This window comes from Camponotus vicinus, unplaced genomic scaffold (assembly GCF_025532165.1).
Source record: "Camponotus vicinus isolate PSW18456_S1 unplaced genomic scaffold, iyCamVici1.0 SCAF_3, whole genome shotgun sequence".
In the NCBI taxonomy this organism is placed as follows: domain Eukaryota; kingdom Metazoa; phylum Arthropoda; class Insecta; order Hymenoptera; family Formicidae; genus Camponotus; species Camponotus vicinus.
Genome location: NW_028141967.1, coordinates 11848960 through 11869595, shown reverse-complemented (window position 1 = coordinate 11869595; position 20636 = coordinate 11848960). Strand labels below are relative to the sequence as shown.

Sequence of the window (20636 nt, the reverse complement as noted above, 5' to 3'; positions counted from 1 at the left end):
AAAACGCTCAAGATGCAAATATGCGGATATTAAGATGGAGACTGAAATTGGCCGAATATGATTATGAAGTAGTATACAAGGCAGGAAAAACAAATGTAAATGCAGATGCATTATCTAGGAATCCCGCAAATATGGAAGAATTCGATTGCAAAATTATAAGGAATAAAAAACCTTTAAACCCTGACAACCCCGAAGATGCACAAGTAATATCTGAAATGTTAGAAGAACTTGAAGAAGACGAAGAAGAAGAAGAAAGTGACTATTTTCATTTACATCTCTCCAATAGCGAAGATAATGAAGAAATAATAACGGAAGATAATCCTGACTTGCTTCCATTTACTTTAGAAGAATTAAACGAACCGGTTGAGGCACAGCTAACAGAGAAAGCATTGATACATGATCCTCCTAAACAGAATAGAATATTAACAAGAAGTCAGACAGCTAAATTCAAAAATGATACCGAAAAAATTAATGAACGAAATGATCCTCCTGATAAAAATTATAAAACAATAAATGAATTAAGCACAGAAGAAAAAAAGAAGGAAGAAGAAGATACGGAAAAAGAAGATACGGAGGAAGAAGATACGGAAGAAGATGACATTAATAAAAATCTAAAATTCAGGAAAATAAAACCCGTTATAATCAGAGATAAATTCTTAAAGAATAATATTGTCGACTCACGTGAATTACTATTTTTACGAAAAGACAACATTGCATATTTTGTTGATACAGAGGGAGATCCTCTGGATTCTGGATCTAAAAAATTATTTGAACGAAACGAATTACCACATCTAAATTCTCTTGTCTTGTGTAAAGCTAACGCCATAAAATATAAGAACTACTACCACGTGGCACTGCCTGTCAGCGAGGGACAACGAGAGGGTCCTACAGTAACTCTCAACCAAATCGTTACAGTATTATACGATTTAAGAAATCTACTTGAAACATTGAAATTAGAAACACTCAGCATAGCAAAGACTGATTACGTTAACAATGTCCCGTGGGATAATATTAAGATACAGCTTCGATTAATACTCCTCGACACACCCACTAAAATAATAATATGTAATGGATTAATTAAATATCCTCCTAAAGATTTACGCCCTGTTATAATCGGCGAGACGCACTGTCCACCAGCAGGAGGACATCGTGGCGTTACTAAAACATACCATAGAATAAAACATAATTATTATTGGGAAAATTTAAAATCAGACGTCCAAAAATATATACAACAATGTTTACAATGTCAGTTAAAGAAATTAGTCCGAGTAAAAACTAAACAGCCCATGATAATCACTGACACTCCAGGATTTGCCTTCGATAAAGTAGCAATGGATATCGTTGGTCCTTTACCAAAGACCGAGAGAGGCAACAAATATATATTAACGTTGCAAGATCAATTAACAAAATTTTGCATGGGAATACCATTGCCATACCAGACGTCTGAAACAATTGCAGAAGCATTCGTAGACCGTTTTATTTGCGTACTTGGATCCCCCAAGGCTATATTAACAGATCAAGGCAGAAATTTTATTAGCGACTTAATGAAGAAAATAGCTAAATTATTTAAAATTCGTAAATTCCGTACTACCGCCTTTCATCCACAATCAAATGGATCTTTAGAAAGGTCACATCACGCACTAGGAGAATATCTTAAACAATATGCTAATGAACAAAAGCAATGGGACCGATGGATAGGACTTGCAATGTTTAATTATAACACAAACGTGCATGAAGCTACAAAACACACTCCATACGAGCTAGTATTTGGAAAAATAGCAAGAGTTCCTTCAAGTGAAATCCCAGCACCCGAAGATAGATTAGCAAATTACGATGAATACCTGATAAACCTTGTAACACAGCTACACAACATTCAAGGGAATGCAAGAGAAAATGTAATCAGCGCCAAGCATAGATCAAAGAAATATTATGACAGAAAAATCAATCCTCAAACCTTTAAATCTGGAGATCAGGTATTTTTACTAAAGGGCCCGAAACCGGGAAAATTCGGCGATCATTACACAGGCCCTCATGAAGTTTTAGAAATTTTAAATAAAAATAATGTAAGGATAAAAATAAAAAAGAACAGCCGAATAGTACATCCAAATCGGTTGCGAATTTCTTATATTAAACCTATTAATAAATCATCAAACCATCAAGAAGATAAACAATAATGATAATAATAATATTAATTGTAATAATAACAATAATAATAAACCCTTACAAAAAGGGAAGGGAAAAAGAAAAAAAAATAATAATAATAATAAAAAATAATAATATATATATAAAAAAAATTTATATATATATATATGTACACATGTAATATTCTTTTGTTAGGTAGTAACTAAATAATAAGTGTAATAGTTAAACAACGTAAATGATTGATAAATAGATAGGTTAATTATATCGTAATATATATAAGAAAAATTTGCAGATGGATCCCAGGGGAATAGCTATGTTAACATTCTTACTTGTGAATTTACAATTCACCCATGGAATAATAGGCTACGATTGTGGTTCGGCGTCTGCTAATCTCACCACTTTATCATTACTAAACATCGAAGAATGTGATATTCCCCAGCAAAGCGTAAATTCAAGCCGAATTTATATTCAACTACTTCAAATTAACGAATTTGACTCTGTGAAAGTAATACAATGTAAAATTGAAGTCGACCGCTTAATTAAGAAATGCGGGATGTTTTCTCACACCATGGATGTCTTTAACGGCAAATATTCATTCATACAAGAAACCACTCGTGAAGCATGTCGCCGTATGCACACTTATGGAACTTATGAATTGGCAGGAACTTACATAACTGGGTTAAAATCAAATCAAACCCTGACACGTCCTATAATATTAGCCGGTCACATCAACTCGGAAGGATCGTGCTCCGGAAGCGCTTATTCCGACCCATATGGAACATGGGCGGACGTCATTGTACTGGGCAGTATTAAGATTACTCTCCAAGATTACGTAGCCGACGTAAAAATAAATACTAACAAAGTACACCTCAGATCTGGAGTAGCGTGTGAACTCAGCGCTACAAGTTGTTTAGATATAGAAGGAGGAGATACCTTCTAGGATCCCGTACCTGCTGATACTTGCAAATTTTCTAGCTATGGCGTATTATATGAAGGATATGCTGACAAGATAATTGACAGCATGAATCAGCAATCACAAGTAGCTTATTCGTTAACAGCACAAAACACTATATTCGCATTAACCAGCCGTGGGAAATATATTACTTGTGGATATACTCTAATTCGTACTGAACATCCAAAATTGATAATTTTTGAAGCATCACCTGGCATTGAAATCTTTAAAAAACAATCAAAAGTATCAAATCTCGATATTTTCACATACATGAATTCTAAATTCGTGTATGTAGAAAGACACATACGTACACAAATAAGTGAATTATATAGAAATATACTTTTACAACAATGTAATCTGGAGCAACAATTACTGCAAAACGCCTTAGCCATAGCAACTCAATCGCCTGATATATTTGCATATTATTTAATGAAAGGACCAGGATATATGGCACTGTTAGCCGGTGAGATAATCCACATAGTAAAATGCGTACCTGTCGAGGTGAGACTTGCTTAAACGGAATGTTACAATCAACTTCCTGTATTAAGGGGAAATCGAACATTCTTTTTGACACCGCAGACACATGTAATACTGCGTCAGGGGATACAAATGGCATGCAACGCATTTGCACCTGCAATGTACCTGCTGGGAGATTCATGGTATAAACTTATGCCTAAACCAGTAGATACAGTACCCCCTGCCATTATGAAACCTCTAACCAAGCCTACTTGGAAGTACGTTAGCCCTGGTTCGCTAGCCACTAGTGGCATATATAGCGAAAACGATCTGGAAGATCTAAAAGACCATATTATGTTCCCTGCCGAGAGGCCCGCGGTACTTAACACCATCGCCAGGGGAATAATGGGAAGACCTACATCCTTACAGGGAGGTTCAATTACCAATCTTTTAGACAAAGACGCAATAGAAAAAATCGCCGTCTCTACCTGGGAAAAATTTTGGAATAGATTTTTAATTTTAAGAAACATCAGCGCTGGAATCATGGGAATATATCTATCCGTTAGAATTTTTAAGTTGATATTAGATACTCTAGTTCATGGCTACGCTTTGCATACAGTATATGGTTGGTCCATATACTTGCTTGGAGCCATCTGGGATTCTCTCACTCAGCTCTTATTACACTTAAAACTAAAGCAACCACCGTCAACAAACGAACCATCCGCTCCACTCGAGAATCCACAAAAGAATAAACACCCCGCTGACACTGAAGGATCCTCAGACCGTATCTATCCATCTCTTTCTGATAAAGAGAACTCTACCTATACTCTACAACTCAGGGAATGAAGGTTTAAGCATTCCGCTACAAACCTCTATCCCCTCTCTTCAGCCTTCTGTCAACGTTATCTTCCATAAAACTCAAATAGATAATCGGCGGAAAAGTCGCAAATGATAAGACAAATTAACCTCTTTTATAGAAAAATGGAACCAGCAGCCATTGACACGGGAAGCCTTACACGATTTCGACTGGAGGTTTTTATCCTCCGGGTCGTGTCTCCCTTATTATTTTGGGTCCGGTTGAAAAACGGTGACCAGGACCTTCAAGAGTTGGAAGAGGAACTTGCCCTCCGTATGTCAAGACGGAGCAAGTTCCTGATATGCTTCCCGGAAGACATAAAGTTGGAAATGGACGTCGTAGTCAAATTTACTCTTCTCCTTTTCTTCCTTTCCCCCTTTCCTCATTGTACCTATACACTATAATTTGTACATTGTACTGCCCTAAATTTATATACACATATATATATATATTATATTCCCTGATAAAATGTCAGTAGTAATGACGATAATAGTAATAATAATGATAACAATTAAAATAATCGCACAGTTTCCATCTTTTGATAGAAACACTGGAGGAAATATCTTTTCGATAATACCATCGACATTATCGCTCTTTATAAAAAATGGAAATCGAATCCATCGACACCACACATTTGCGCTCAGGGCATCAAGAAGTAAGAGTTGTATGCGTGGAATCGCCGTTACTCTTCTGGGTACAACTCCGAAATGATGAAAAAGCCTACGAAAAACTGCAAAATAAATTACAAATAAAAATGGCCGCTAATAAGAAACTCATGACAAATATACACGAAGACCAAGCCGTCAGCGTAATGCACAACAAGCTCTGGCATAGAGGTATAATAATCAGAGTCAGCAGACTAATAGGAGCAGTCGAAATCTTTCTAAAGGACATTGGCCGGAAAATATGTCTGTCTCACAATGAACTGTACGAACTTGACGATGAGTTCAGAAAATTACCTTGGCGTGCCATCGCTTGTGCTTTAGCTCACACAGGATCAGAACCCCCCACTCCCACCTGGCCAGAAGTTAATAAAAATCTAGCTCGCATAGTCGCCGAGGGTAATAAAGGATGGATAAACATAGTACAACCTCTTTGGAAAGGAGCTGCTTTAGTTAATCTTCGACTACAATCTGTAAATTTCGATGCGTCATACGATTTTAAAGAAGCACTAATTAAATTAGGAATAGCTCGTCACAGCAAAAACATTATGGAGCATGTTTCCCCCGCAGTGTAAAAGGAAAAAAGGAAGAAAAAAAATAATAATAATAATAATAAAATAAAAAGAAAAAGAAAAAATAATAATAATAAAAAAAAATAATAATAATAATAAAAATATATATATAATGAATATATGCAAAATATATATACAATAAGTAAAACATATTTACAGGATAACAACTATATAGCGCAAAGCTATTTATTCTAATTTCTTTTATATATATACAACAAGAGTCACCCTTGAACACTTGATAATCGCTTACAGCGTAGAAATGCCGGGACATCATTACTTATCCGTTGAAAATCAGGAAGAAGACGATGAATTGATTGACGGCGTAAAACCAAGCGATCACCCTGAAACCTACAGCTACCCATTTAAACTTCGATGTATTGTTTCACTCGAGGGCGAAATTTATCAACGTATTTCAGACTGCTATAAAATCTGCAGTTTATGTTTCTTTAAAGTTCCGGAAGACTATCAGCAAGAATACGCTGTAGTGGCACCACATAATCTAGTACATAGAGCATCAGTAGAAAATCAAACCAGATGCACACAATGCCATAAGATAATAATAAAAATTAGACCAGCTGAAGAGTGCAAAGGATGCATCGAAAAATACTTGAACACCGATAAAGCATATCTTAGCGAAGGATGGGGAGCGCCTGTCTTCGCCCGATGGGAAGAAACATAACAGTGAAAAGAGAAACCTTTTCCCCCTTTTTCCCCCTCGCACTCTCACCATCAAATCCTGACTCTCTGACCATAACCACATGCCCTTGTTTGTCTCTATATTATCACTCCTTCTCCTCAACGAAAAAAAAAACAAAAAAAAATAATAATAATAAGAAAAGAAAAATAATACTAGAAATATAATAAAAAACCAAGAATATATAAGATATATATATATATATATATATATATAATCTCACATTCCAAGTATTTACAGTTAATTCTTGAATAATTAACCATCAACCACAGCGCAAAATGGCAGAAAGACAATGGCTTTCCTGGAACCCCGACACGCATGGAGAAGAAATTCATAGATCTACCAGAGGAACAAGACCACAAGACCATTCCGGAACATCAGATTACCTATTAGAACTCAGGTGTGTCAGGCAATCAGAAAACTACATCTTCCAGCACCTCACAAATCATCAGCAAAAAATTTGCACCCACTGCTACCTTACAGTGCCAAAAGGCCACCGACGTAAGTACTTAATGGTGTTGCCACACATGATAATTCATAGAGACTTTACTGAAACTCTAAGAAATTGCACGCAATGCAATCAAACCATGATGAGAATCAGACCTGCAAACGAATGTGTAAACTGTATTCAAACATTTTGGAAGACTGACGAGACTAACCTGAATCGAGGGTGGGGAATACCAGTCTTTCCCTTACGGAGAGAAGAGTAAGATCAAAAGACAAAGAAGGAGCCTTGTCTTTCTCTCTCATACGCTCATCTGGTATCGACTCTGACAAAGACAAAATGTCCACATCTCTCTCTTGTCCTTACTATCCTTTCTCCGCTCCAGTCTTCTCTTTCACGCAACTATATAACTGCGTTAAAATATCAATTATCAATTATTTTTATTAAACTATCCTTATATTCTTCTTATGTTAAGTTGTCTTTATATAATATTTAATCATATTATATTTTAATCATAAAAAAAAAAATATATATATATATAAAAATGTGTATATAAAAAAAATAAAAAAAAATAAAAATACATATATAAAAAGAAATCATGTACAAGAAGGACGAAAGAATAAAAGGAAGGGGTTATGGAGGTCGCCTTTTCTTTCCTCCTTCTTTAAAAATTTATAACACACTTATACTCTATACTGTTACATATTACTTTAAGTATATAATAATAATGCGTATAAATTTCTTTTTTCCGTTTCTCAGAAAGAAAAGAATCTAATATTCCTATTATATGCAAATGTCGTGTACCCCCAACATTTATCTAAGGCGGGGGGTGTTACGTCCAGTGGACTCCACGATTCTTTTCTTTCCTCGAAACGATTTCGTGGAAGAAAGAAATTAAGGATCGACTTGCATTCGAAATGCAAAGCGATTCTTCTTAGGAATAAAGATAGCGCTTAGAAGAACGCAACCTAACCCGCGGGTATCGCCATTAAACTTTAACAAATCTAATACTGAGAGTGGCCAGTCGAGATAGCGTTAACGAAACTCTAAATAAATTCGTGAATTGTTATGAGAAACTCTAACTGTCCCGTATCTATTGGTACGGCTTTATATTCGAAGCCTCTCTATCTAAAGAAATTTTAAAATAAAGATCTGGTTCTCGGGAAGATTGTCAAAATCTAAACATACAGCAATATTCTTGAAATTGATAGTGCACGTGCGCTCGTTCGACAGGCCACCCTCGAGCGTTCTCCGAATCGCCAAATCGCCAAGCGATAAGATAATCAGCTCACTCCCACTCTCTACTGGATGGAGCTAAGTCTCGAGCCAAAGGGCTTAACCAATTAAAATCTTAAGAGACCCCTCTCCTTTTAAAAAATCAAGCTCCTTGACCTTAGGAAGGGAGTAATAGAAATCATTTAATTCGCCTAAAAAGATTCCCCACCATCCAGAAGGGAGGAGGAGTAAAATCCTTAAAACTCGCGAGCCGAAGACGCGGACACACTTCAGTTCACAGTTCATAGAACACAGTTCATTTTAAAGAAATTACGACACCTCTTTCGTGCAGCACAGAGTATCTGTTTAAATTCAATCATTGTCAATAAGTAAGTGAAGTGAGTGAGGTGAACTTTGGATCAACTGAGCATTCCACTCATCTTCAACCAACAGCCACCCACCTGCGCTTTCAGCTCCGGTCGGATTAAATTTCTTTTTCAACACCTTGCAACGTTCACAATAAGTAGTAAGTTTAAATTTCTCTCTCAGTTCCTATTTCTCTTTCCCATTCGACTGACGATATCAAAAACGATCTTTAAGTAATTAAAGAGTTTGAACTATAGATCCTTAAAATAATAAAAATTTAATCAATAATACTCTCGATCAGTTAGAATTTCATAATAACCATCAATAGTAATTTATCGTTAACAATTCAATTCCCTTTCCATATAACTCTTATCTATTCGTTGCGGATTTCAGAATTGGAATTCACGAATATTCCTCCTATCTATTCGTTGCAGATTTCAGAATTGGAATTCACGAATATTACTCTTATCTATTCGTTGCGGATTTCAGAATTGGAATTCACGACTATTCCTCCTATCTATTCGTTGCGGATTTCAGAATTGGAATTCACGAATATTCCTCCTATCTATTCGTTGCGGATTTCAGAATTGGAATTCACGAATATTCCTCCTATCTATTCGTTGCGGATTTCAGAATTGGAATTCACGAATATTCCTCGTATCTATTCGTTGCGGATTTCAGAAATGGAATTCACGAATATTCCTCCTATCTATTCGTTGCGGATTTCAGAATTGGAATTCACGAATATTCCTCCTATCTATTCGTTGCGGATTTCAGAATTGGAATTCACGAATACTTCCCCACTCTCCAAAGATTCTTTACAGCAATCTATCCCATTAGTTCCCTTTAATTTTCTTCTCGATATAAATATATATATATATATATATATATATATATATATATATATAATTGCTTCTTCAAATTGTGATCGGATATGTCAAACAATAGGCGTTGGCGGAATCGCCGGAACAAACGGTTAAGAGAAGGGCTGGCTCAAGCTATTGGCGGTTCAGTAAATCGTTCGACCACTAGTATAGACAGTAATAAACTCGACACTAACACACACCCTCCTAACCCCTCTTCCTCATCCCTTATCCCGAATTATTCTCCAATCTCGTCCCCAGGACATTCCTCGACCTCCCCCGTTACACCTGTTCCGGCCCCCGCGCCTTCGCCTGGTTCACCCCCCAGATCTCGTACCCCGCTCCCACCAGAACTTTCTCCTTCCCCGTCTACCCTTGTATTTGAACCCTCTCCTTTGCCTTCTCCCGAACCCCCTCGTTCCCCCTCACCTCCGGGAGCGTACTCCTCCCATATCTGTTATCACCCTCGACTCAGATCTTCCTTCCCCTTCCACCTCCTCAGAATTTTCTGAATTCGGCGAGGCACTGGGAGATTTTGCGAGAGATCTTCCCGACCTCGAAGAGGATTCCAACCCCTTCGATTTCCCTCCCGATTCCCCGTCGGGACCTCCTAACAGTCCCGAAACTCCTGAACCTCCCCCTTCTCACCCTCTAGGTTATTTCCTATCCCAGTTTCCCCTCATCGACTTCCCCATTCCCGAAGGATCTTTTCGCGTGGGCTCCGGTCCTGTGGACCACGAGGAGTTCCGTCGCTACCTAACCAGTGCCCCTCCTGATGCTATAATTGCGTGGTATCTTCCTGGCTCCCACCTTCCATTAGGAGTTCCTATACAAGCCCTGTGGAAGAAATTCCCTCCGTCCACTATCCAATTTGAAAATCCTTGACCCTTTGTCCTCTCCCCTTTAACTTTATAATACATATGTTTAAATAGAAAAATTGAAATAAAATTAATTTTGTAATAATCCAGCCAGGATAAATTACCTGAAGATTAGACTTCCCACCTTTTATCCTGGCTGACGTCCTCCGAACCAATGTAACACCCGCGGAAATTCCCTCACATATACAAAACAACACACAAAAACATTTTTTTTTCAATTATATTTTGTATTTTTAAAAAAGGATCTTTATGTAAACATATTTTATATCGCTCAAACAACTGATTAATGAATAAATGGTAATTTACGATAAAATTTTCATTTAATTTTTGGTACCCGTTCTCATTCCCTCAATTATCGAAATCGCACAGGGTCCCGTCCCGAGTAAAAGAGATTCGATTCTCTTACCGAAAAGGGACCGACGAGCGTAACGGCCTAGGACACTCACAGAGTTAAAGGGACCATTCTGGTCACTGACCTGTGCCAGGCCCCTGACAGTGCGCTCGACCCGATCTATACACACGCCCGATAAGTGTGTCACCGGGTAAGTAGGTTGCGTCCTTCCAGATGGCCCGACCTTTCAAGGGTCTGGACGTAACTATCACTATTCTACATATTCGGTATTGAAGGTGTAGCGACACACATGCGCTACGTCACCCTCATCGTTGACCGCGTAGGGACGATTGTCTCCTACTCCGCTTTCACTTTCGTAAATTTTACAACCCTTGCATATTACGCAGCCTTCCATCGATCCGTTACATTGCCGACTAACATATGGCAAGCACACGATTTTTTCCTACACAACGGTCACTCGTCCCTCCGAGAATCTTTCCGATTATAAAACTTTTTCCCGAATCGTGCATGCCGAATCCTGGTTTTCCAGGATTCATTCAGTATCCCGCTTTCGAAGAGTGATTGTCGAGTCTCAAGAGAATCTATCTCGCGCCTACCGATAGTTCACATCGCGCCTTCACACAGTACACACAAGACTTCACATAGTATACAAGACGCCCAAAATTATAGATTAAAATAAATTCGGAGCTATTTTACTGAGAAACGTTCATTTCTTATATCCTGAGATTACCCACAAAGGCATCGATCGTTGAGCGATTCAATCGCACGCTGAAAAACGACATGTGGAAGATGTTTACGCTGAACGGATCTTACAAGTGGATCAGCGCGTTGCCGCGACTCGTATCGGATTACAACGCGCGCAAGCATCGAACGATCGGTATGCGACCCGTCGACGTTACTCCCGCGATCGCTGAAAGACTCTTGGCTACTGTGTACAACCATGTAAATATCGCGGGTCCGGCGAAATTCAAAGTAGGTGACTCGGTACGCGTTAGCAGGTACAAGACAGTTTTCGAGAAAGGTTACACGCCAAATTGGACAACCGAAGTGTTTAAAATTGCAAAAGTACAACATACTAATCCCGTAAGCTATCTACTGGAGGATTATCGCAAAAAATCTATCGCTGGAGCGTTCTACGAGTACGAGTTGCATCGCGCGAATTATCCGGACGTGTATCTCGTGGAGAAAATACTGCGTAGGAGGGATAACGAGGTTTACGTGAAATGGTTGGGATTTGACAATTCGCACAATTCTTGGATACATAAGGACAATGTGATTTAATTCATACAAATTGTATTTATTTTTAAATTTAAGAAAAAATATGTACAACATATAAAAAATATACATGAAATATATAAAAATACAAAAATCTTTATTAATACATCCTTTCCAATAATCGTATATAATACAATATATGAAATACATATACATATGAGATACATATACAAAAATAATATTTCTTTATAGTATAATATCTTACATTATATCACATACTATATTACATTACATTATATATATTATATTATAAGGGTATCCTATAATGTCCCCATGGTAATGTGTCGGTCGAATCAGGTACGATATACCGCTTGTCATCGTACGGACTCAGAGCAATTTTCATCTCGCGGACGGTATACACTTTGTGCAATTTCGATCTTATGCAAGATTGCTGTCGTGTCATTTCAATTTCGTCATTCAGACACCGCGTGTAATCGTCGAATGTTATCGTTCTCGCAACAACGTTACTTTTGACACCTTTAACCTTCTTCTTATCCTTTTTCCCGTCCATTCTCACCGCATACATTTTTGCTCTAAGCCTGACGAATTCGGTCATTATCGCGCCGTTATTTTCATCTTTCATTAAACCCGGTACTTTTTTATTCACGAGCGGTATACCGTACGCGTTATCAATTGGATAATCGCTCGTATCGAAACTAGCGATATCATGTTTCATATTTTCATAGACATCTTCGCACTCAATGTGGTATATAAGACTGTCTGTGTCGGTGTACATTACCCGGCATTTATCACGATATAGCGGTGACATGTACTCATGATGAAATTCGTACAAGCACGTTTTAGAAATGTCGAGTATGCACATGCCGACATAGATTGGTTTATAAAATTTCACTTCAAGTTTGCGTAATTCTATGGCAACCAAATTTTCCGAAAAGACGCTTCTACTATGAAAATTTGGTTTCGGTATCATTGCTTCTGCTCCGTATCGTCCGTCCCACTTTGTTAATAATTTTACATCGACACGATTACGCACATTTTCCATCGTCTTACCAAATACCGCGTTATTCATCAGTTTATATAAATTTTTTTCAAAATCATTTTTCGCGAGTGTTCTAAACTGTGTATTTAATTCGATATAACTGCGAAGGCACGGAGATTGTGTAAATTGTAATACGCGATGTATTTTTGTAACGCGAAAGTCGTGTCGCGTACATTGCTGTAGGTTACGGTAGTGTATCACGTAACGCTTCTTATCGTATAGCGTTGCGAGGAGTTTGTCTTGCCGCTTGCCGGGCGGCTTGTCGCGTGTCGGGCAAAACGGTAGGTTAGTGTGCGTATCGTGAAGATGTTGCGGGTACTCGAGATCGACTTCGAGGATATAACCCGTAGGCGAATCTAACGCGATCGATGCTACGTCAAAATTCGACACGTCGTCGATCCATCGAAAATCGGCATAGGGCAACGGTTGACACATTGCCCATCCGTACAAATTATTTACATCGAAATACATCAAGTACGACGATGGTTTCGATGGATCGTACGATTGTTGCATGTACTTGTTATTAGCGCGCGCGTATCTGTTAGAACACTGACTCAGACCACCGCGTATACCGCGTTCGATAAACATGACCATGTCGATGTCGGTAAGTAATTCGAATGTAATCTTTGTATGCTTTAACATGGCATCCCACGTGTATCCGGGAAGAGTATAATAATACGCGGGGTCGAGTCCGTAACTTTTGATGCAACTATCGCGAAAGTTTTCAAAAATATCGGCTAATAACAAGACGTCGATTTTCAGGTACAAATCACTATATTCGCCTAGCGTTCGAATGGAGAATCGCATCCAGATGTTCTCGGTGTGCGCGTAATCGCTCTCGGATATAGTTTCACCGGTCAAAGAACTGTAAAACGATTCGCGCGGTGGTAAAGACGTATCTTGCAACCTATCTACAGAGTCGACGTATTCGTACGGAAAGACGCCTTTCCGTGTTAATAAACTGAAATTTTCTGCAGATAAATTTTGAAATTCTGATTTTAAAATTTTGAATTTGTCTTTGTCTAGATAAGATGCCAATTTGTCGAGACTTGCCGTAAGAAATTTGTACGAATCGATAAAACTTAATTTTATATAATTTTTCCAATTGTCTTATGCAACTTTAACAGTTTTTGTAAACGATATATTTTTCCTTGGTTATTGGAAGTAATTCGATTTCCCCTTCGAACGCTGTGGCTATATCCTCGATAATGAAATGCGCGTCGTAACCTAATAAATTGTGGAAGACTATCGGAATATATAATGATTCTTTGTAATTTAGATTGCAATTTGAGTGCGCGGGACCCCTATATCGTCCGGTCAAATGACAATGATCGCGTACGCGTGTATCGTCTTCTTGCGTAAACGGTTTTTCGCAAATATGGCAATGCGTTGCGCTGTGAAATTTTTTCCACTCGTCCGATGTTAAATTTACCATGGAGACATTTGTAGTCATTAAAATAGTCTTTACACGTAACGTTAAATTTTTAAGTTCTTCGGCGAACCACGCGATACAATCAATACTGCGGCGAGAATGGTACGCGGATAACGAGTCGTCGAACGAACAATGCATATAATACGCTATACTAAATACCTTATGATGCTGATAATTTTTTTCTTCGTCAGTCTTTGTCAACGCACATTCCAAATCGGCATAGATCACAAATGGAAGTCGCTCTTTCCTCGTGTAGTTGTTGAACTCGAGCCACTTGTCCTTATCGCTCGGCAATCGGATAGCGCAGTCGTTTATTTTTCCGCAGTCTACCGTATGTGACTGCAACTTGTCCTCCGATCCGAAATAGTGCAAGCATCTGTAAAAGAATATTTAAATTAAAGATTTATGCAATGCATTATATTTTATAATTACATAAATTATTCAAATTATACATACCGATCACAGATATATCTTTGACCGTTGTGTTTGCTCAGTTGCGAGCTCACGAGCCGGGATAAGTTCTTGATCCATGCGAAATGTCCGACGCTGTTGCCGTCTTCCACATACAACAGGTTGACGTGTTTATCCCGTTTCTGCTCCGAAAGACGTATCGGGACAATGCTGTTTTCTTTCTCGATGCTGTACACGTTGATGGAGATATTGTTTATATGTTCAAACTTTTTTAGTTGGTTCAACGTCATCGGAAACTCAATATTTTGTACATTTAACACCGTCGTATAGTGGGGATATGAAGATTCCCGATTCGTGTCTCTTTCAGCGGGGTATAGAGCGGCCATCACTGCCCACGCGAAACACGCATTGTCTCTAGATTGTACATTAATTACAGCTCTCTTCATCATAATTTCTCGCGGCAATTTAATATAACATCCCGCGCGCATAGGATTATACTTATTTATATTTACAGTTAAATTCTGTATTCTCGACAATGCCCAGCCACTATCGCGTTCCTGAAATTCTTCTAGCAATGCTAGGGTGGGCTCGATAACGCTGCGCTCGTACCACTCGTGTAAATCAGACGTGCGAAAGAGTTCACAGTTTCTCGTATTGATACTTTTATTCGCACGCTTATCACCCGACACAAATTCACCGTTGAATATAGTGTTCAATTTTACACTGTTGTATCTTCTTATAACGTCTTGCACTTGCTCGAGCACGATGTCTTTGGCGTCCTCGAGAAATTGACGAGGTTCGATATGGTTTGCGTTAATCACAGCACCGGTTAGAATACGGTTATCGAACGCGGTATCAATCTCGCGCCACACAAGTTCATTTTGATGCGCGCTACATCCGGCACCCGCGTTATTGTCGCCACTGTAATTACCACCACTGGGCATAAACTGTCTCTGCAATCGAGTCTTTGCACCTTCGAGTCGCATCGGGATTCGAGCAATCAGCGATTGTCGATTCCCGATCGATAATCGCGGTCGTTTGATCCGACTTTGTTCTTCCAGCGACTCGATGTACTCGTTGCATCGTTGTAGCTATGCAAAATATTCGCCCAAGGTGGCAATTTGGTTGGATTGCTCCACCAGGTCGCGTTCAGTCTGTTCGATGTTTTCCATTTTATATATAATCACACAATATATATATATTATCACACTTTCAACACTATAATTTTTGACTATACTTTTGCTATACCGTCGTGTCGATGCGCTTTCAAATCACGTACTATGATCTGATGCGCTTCGATCCTTCTTATATTCAACCAACAAACTTTCAGAGATTGTTGGAGGCACAAAAGAAAAAATTTTTGTAACTGAACCTAGGGTTGAAAATGTGTTGTTATCTCGCTATGATTCACAGATTGCTCGAAAACGTCGGACCCCGAAATATCTCAAAATATAAGTTTATGACATAAAGTTATAAAAAATATATAAGGGTATAAATAACCTTTTATAACCTTATATATATATTTTTATAACTTTATGTCATCCTTCTTATATTCAGCCAACAAACTTTCAGAGATTGTTGGGGGGGCACAAAGAAAAAATTTTTTGTAACTGAACCTAGGGTTGAAAATGTGTTGTTATCTCGCTATGATTCACAGATTGCTCGAAAAGGTCGGATCCCGAAATATCTCAAAAATGTGTTGTTATCTACGTATTTCCATCCGCCCAATCCTTCAAAGAATACTTCTATTTATATTGTGTATGTTAAAAAAAATATAATGAAGAGGACTCTGCTGCACTAGAGTATCATTTCTTTCGTTGCTCTTCTGTGTTTCGGTAGTCTGCTGCACTAGAGTATCATTTCTTTCGTTGCTCTTCTGTGTTTCGGTAGTCTTGTGCAATGGCTGAAGAAAACGTAATTATCATCGACGATGATACGGTGGCTGAAGAAAACGTAATTATCATCGACGACGATACGGATGATGATTACGATTATTGGATGGATCCAGTTGTGGCGGAGAGGATGGAGATAGAGAGAGAGGAGAGAGAGAGGAGAGAGATGGAAGATGATGGATCTGATATAGAACCCTTGGCGAAGGACAGTGATTATGATAGTGACAATAGTGTCGATATTCTTGATGAACGGTTACAAAAGAAACAGCGAGATTTAAGCATACCTGAAATAATAACATACAACGAAGCAACAAAGATATGTTGCATTTCCTATTACTACATGGAAAATGGATCAAAATTTTGTACCGAATGCTTTCTAGAAGATCCGCATCAGTTTGAAAAAACTAGTTCTGTTCGAGAACATAGAACCATAGCTTATGTTCATTTGGAAAATATGTCATGCAAAGGATGCAGAAAATGTTTGAATCAAATATTGCCCTGCGACATGTGCCCTATTTGCACAAATTAAATAAATGGATCATGGATAACATTGTAAGTAACTTACAATTTATAATCAAAAGTATTTTAAAATAAATTATTAAATAATTTAAACTAATGAAATGCATATGTTTTCTTCTGTTTTCAGAAACGGTTTCCCCAACATAGCTCGACGGTCTATTTTATATATTATTATTTTTCTTTTATATTGTATACTTTTTATTAAACTCACACATTTAAATAAATTATATATATTTTTAATTGTAACAAAAAATTGCAATTATTTATACGCCTTTCTCTTGCGCTCTCTCTTGCACTAATTATAAGTCTCGCTATCGTTCTCTCTCGTACGCGTTCTTTTCGCACTCTTATCGTTCTCTCTCACACGCGCGGCAAGGGTACAAAGCAGCCGAACATCAGCAATAAAAAATAAATAAATAAAAAATAAATAAATAAAGAAGAAAGAAAAAAGAAAAAGAAGGTTTCAAAATCCAATCCTTCAAAGGAATATCGCTGTTTATATTGTTTTATTGTTTATACTTGTCATAAAACATCCAACACGTCCTCAAGTGTCCCCCGCCCCGCAGCCCCCGCGCTGCCGAAATCCCGCGTGACGTCATCCCCCGCGCCGCCGAAATCCCGCGTGACGTCATCCCTGATAGGACCTGAGTTAGAACCCGCGTGACGTCATCCCTGATAGGACCTGAGTTAGAACCCGTGTGACGTCATCCCTCCTCCATCCTGCGTGACGTCATTCCCCCGCGCCGCTGAGATCCCCTCGCCCCTCACCCCCCCTGAGATCCCTGCGTTAGAACTCTCCTAGTGCTAACTACTGGTTTAGACAGACAAAATTCTTTATTCAATTTATTTACAATGGTTGCTTTGCAACGGTTACGTATACTCAACGCGAACGCAGTTCTGACGCTCGACGTTGGTCAGGTTTGACCAGGCGCAGCAGGCGGAACTTAAAGACTAAATGCAGACTGGTTACGGTGATTGCGCGATACAAACTATATATACGGGGTCGCGTACGATCAGGCGCAGAACTTAAACTAGTGTATGGTCCGAACGCGGAGCAGATTATTTACGCGGTGGTTGCGGATAACCAGACGCGGAGCTTAAACTAGGACACAGACCGGCGATGGTAGTCGCATATAAACGAGGAACAATCTATTTACAGAGTGTTGGGTACAACCCGGCGCAAAGATTAAGTAAGAGTCAGGCGACGATAATCGCGTGTGACAGAATACAACGTGGAACAAACTATTTACACGGTGGTTGCGGACAACCAAGCTAGACCGAGGGAATCGGGCGCCGACTGCGGTCGGCCGAGAACGGGAGCGCCCGTCCCCTGGGTGGTGCACACAGGAGCGCCCGTAACACACCGGGATACTGGCCGTCGGATACGTCCGACTGCGCACGGTAGCACCCGTGTTCTGGACCAGGGAGCGAGGGCTAGGAGTCGGTAGCTTTGAATTCTCAGCGTGCGCCCTGAGGCTTCGAGCGTCCTGAGAGTCGGGACAGGAATAGATAGCTGCCTGCCGGAGAGGCCGGTTTATATACCCGGCGCAGTACCCCCGTGCGGTACCTTCACACGGTCATGCGCGTCGAAATGGGGTAGGCCACGGCTCTCAATTCGCGGCTCAGCAAAAGTGCCTCGTGCATTGGCGCTCAGCGCCAATCTTTTGCGAGCGGATGTTCGGCCCACCTATTCGAGACGGTTGGTCGGTCGTTTCAAACTAGTAACGATTCTGCTGTTACATGTTTAATACTAAGTATGTAAGTTACTGAATAATAAACTTTTCATTCAATAATGAAAACAACAATTCAAGAAAAATTGATTAAATATATACACTATGAATTAAGTTAGCCTCAAAAAACATAAAGGTGATTTATTTTTGACCGGTACTGTAACTGTATTAATAAGTGGCATAAGGTGAGATCTGGAAAGCTTAATGGTAAAAACAGTTGTGCGGAAAACGAAACGACTCTAATTCGATTCTCGATCCAGTCATTTGCGTCTCAGATATTTTTCTAGTCCGAAAATATTATTTTGTAGCAATTATTGTAGCAATATTATTTGTTGGGTTCAAAAATATATATGTGAATATATGTGAATGCTCTATACACAGATATATATCGGTACCGTTGTCACCGATGCTATTCTGTTGCTTGTTGACCGAATGGATGCCTGACTTCCTCCCTCATGCATCCCTACCTATTAGAGAGAACATATAGTTTTGTAATCCATTTAATATTCTATAAATTAAAATGCTTTTTTCTAACAAAAATTATTGATATTTAAACATTTCGATTAAATAAAAATTTACTTTATATGTGTATATACAGGGTGTCGCAGACCACCTGTATCAGCCGAATATCTGAAAAACTGAGCGCGGCAGACAAAAATATTTCAGACAAAAGTTATAAGGTTTCGAGGGGGACATAAGATGATGCCATTAGTTTGACCTTGAAGAGTCACCTGAAGGTCACGTGAAGGTCATCTCCAACTTTTTAAATGGGAAACCCTATATGCTTTTACATATTCTTATAGCTTATATCGAGAGCTTTCCAAAACATTATAATTAAGTTGAAAATATCACCATTTGATAGAGCGTACCCGATTTACTTAAAAATTGTTCGCGATTTTTTATAAAAGACATTTATTTTCATTTTAAAAGGGGTGTACGGGTGGTCTGGGACACCCTGTATACAAAATTTGGAATAAATTTTTTTATTATTCCTAACTGTACTTACTGTAGTATACTTACTGTAGTAAGTGTTCAAAATGTACACCACGTTGAGCCAGACATGTCTGTAGTCTTCGCGGAAAGCTTGCTTGTACTTCTTCTAATTCCTGTGTGGTTATTTCGCGAAAAATTATTTTAATTCTTTCTATCATATTTTCTCGAGTGGGACGTTGAAAATAGGCTAACTCCTTCACTCTTCCCCAGAGGTAAAAGTCCAAACATGTTAAGTCGAGTGATCTCGCAGGAAATAGTACAGGACCACCCCTACCTATCCATTTGTTTGGAAACATTCTGTTGAGCTCTTGCCTCGTATTTATTTCAAAGTGTGGTCGATTACCCGACTTAACATGTTTGGATTTTTCCAAATTTTCATTCTGACTTATTTCGTCGATACCTTGACAACGGTTGAATTTTCGAAAATAACTCTGATACAAAAGTTATTAAGCTCATTGAATACTATTGATAGAGTAACTACAAAGTACCCCTTTCCATTAAAAAAAAATTTTTTTTAATTCTTGATGTGAAAAACGGACATTCAAGGTTATTCAAGGTCATCAAAGTATGTGCTCCTCCTTATCCTACAATTTTCATAATGGATGTCTCCTACCTATCTCTTACCGTTTTCGAGAAAAACACGGTGAACGTTTTATCAGACTCACCCTGTATACAGGGTGTCCCGAAACTACCGCGAAATATTTTAAAGGCAGATTCTCTGGCCAATTTAAAAACGATTTTTCCTCAGCGAAAATGTCGAGGCTATAATAGTTTCCAAACGGGAAACGATTATATTTCACGAATGACAGGGCTGGGATTTCGCGCGCTCAAGCACGGCGAAATGACAAGTGATAATAGTGCTCTTATGAATAGCGCCCTTTTTCACGATAATATTGTATAAATTTGCAATAAGCATTGTCAAAATATTTTT

At 38.7% G+C, this 20636-nt stretch overlaps 1 protein-coding gene and 1 pseudogene across 14 annotated transcripts in view; both read left to right on the top strand.

Moving 5' to 3' along the window:
* Positions 1-20636, top strand: part of Ttll5 (Tubulin tyrosine ligase-like 5) — a 354482-nt gene that overhangs the window by 116585 nt on the left and 217261 nt on the right. The window lies entirely within an intron of this gene.
* On the top strand, positions 3164-4396 carry LOC145968651 (uncharacterized; annotated as a pseudogene).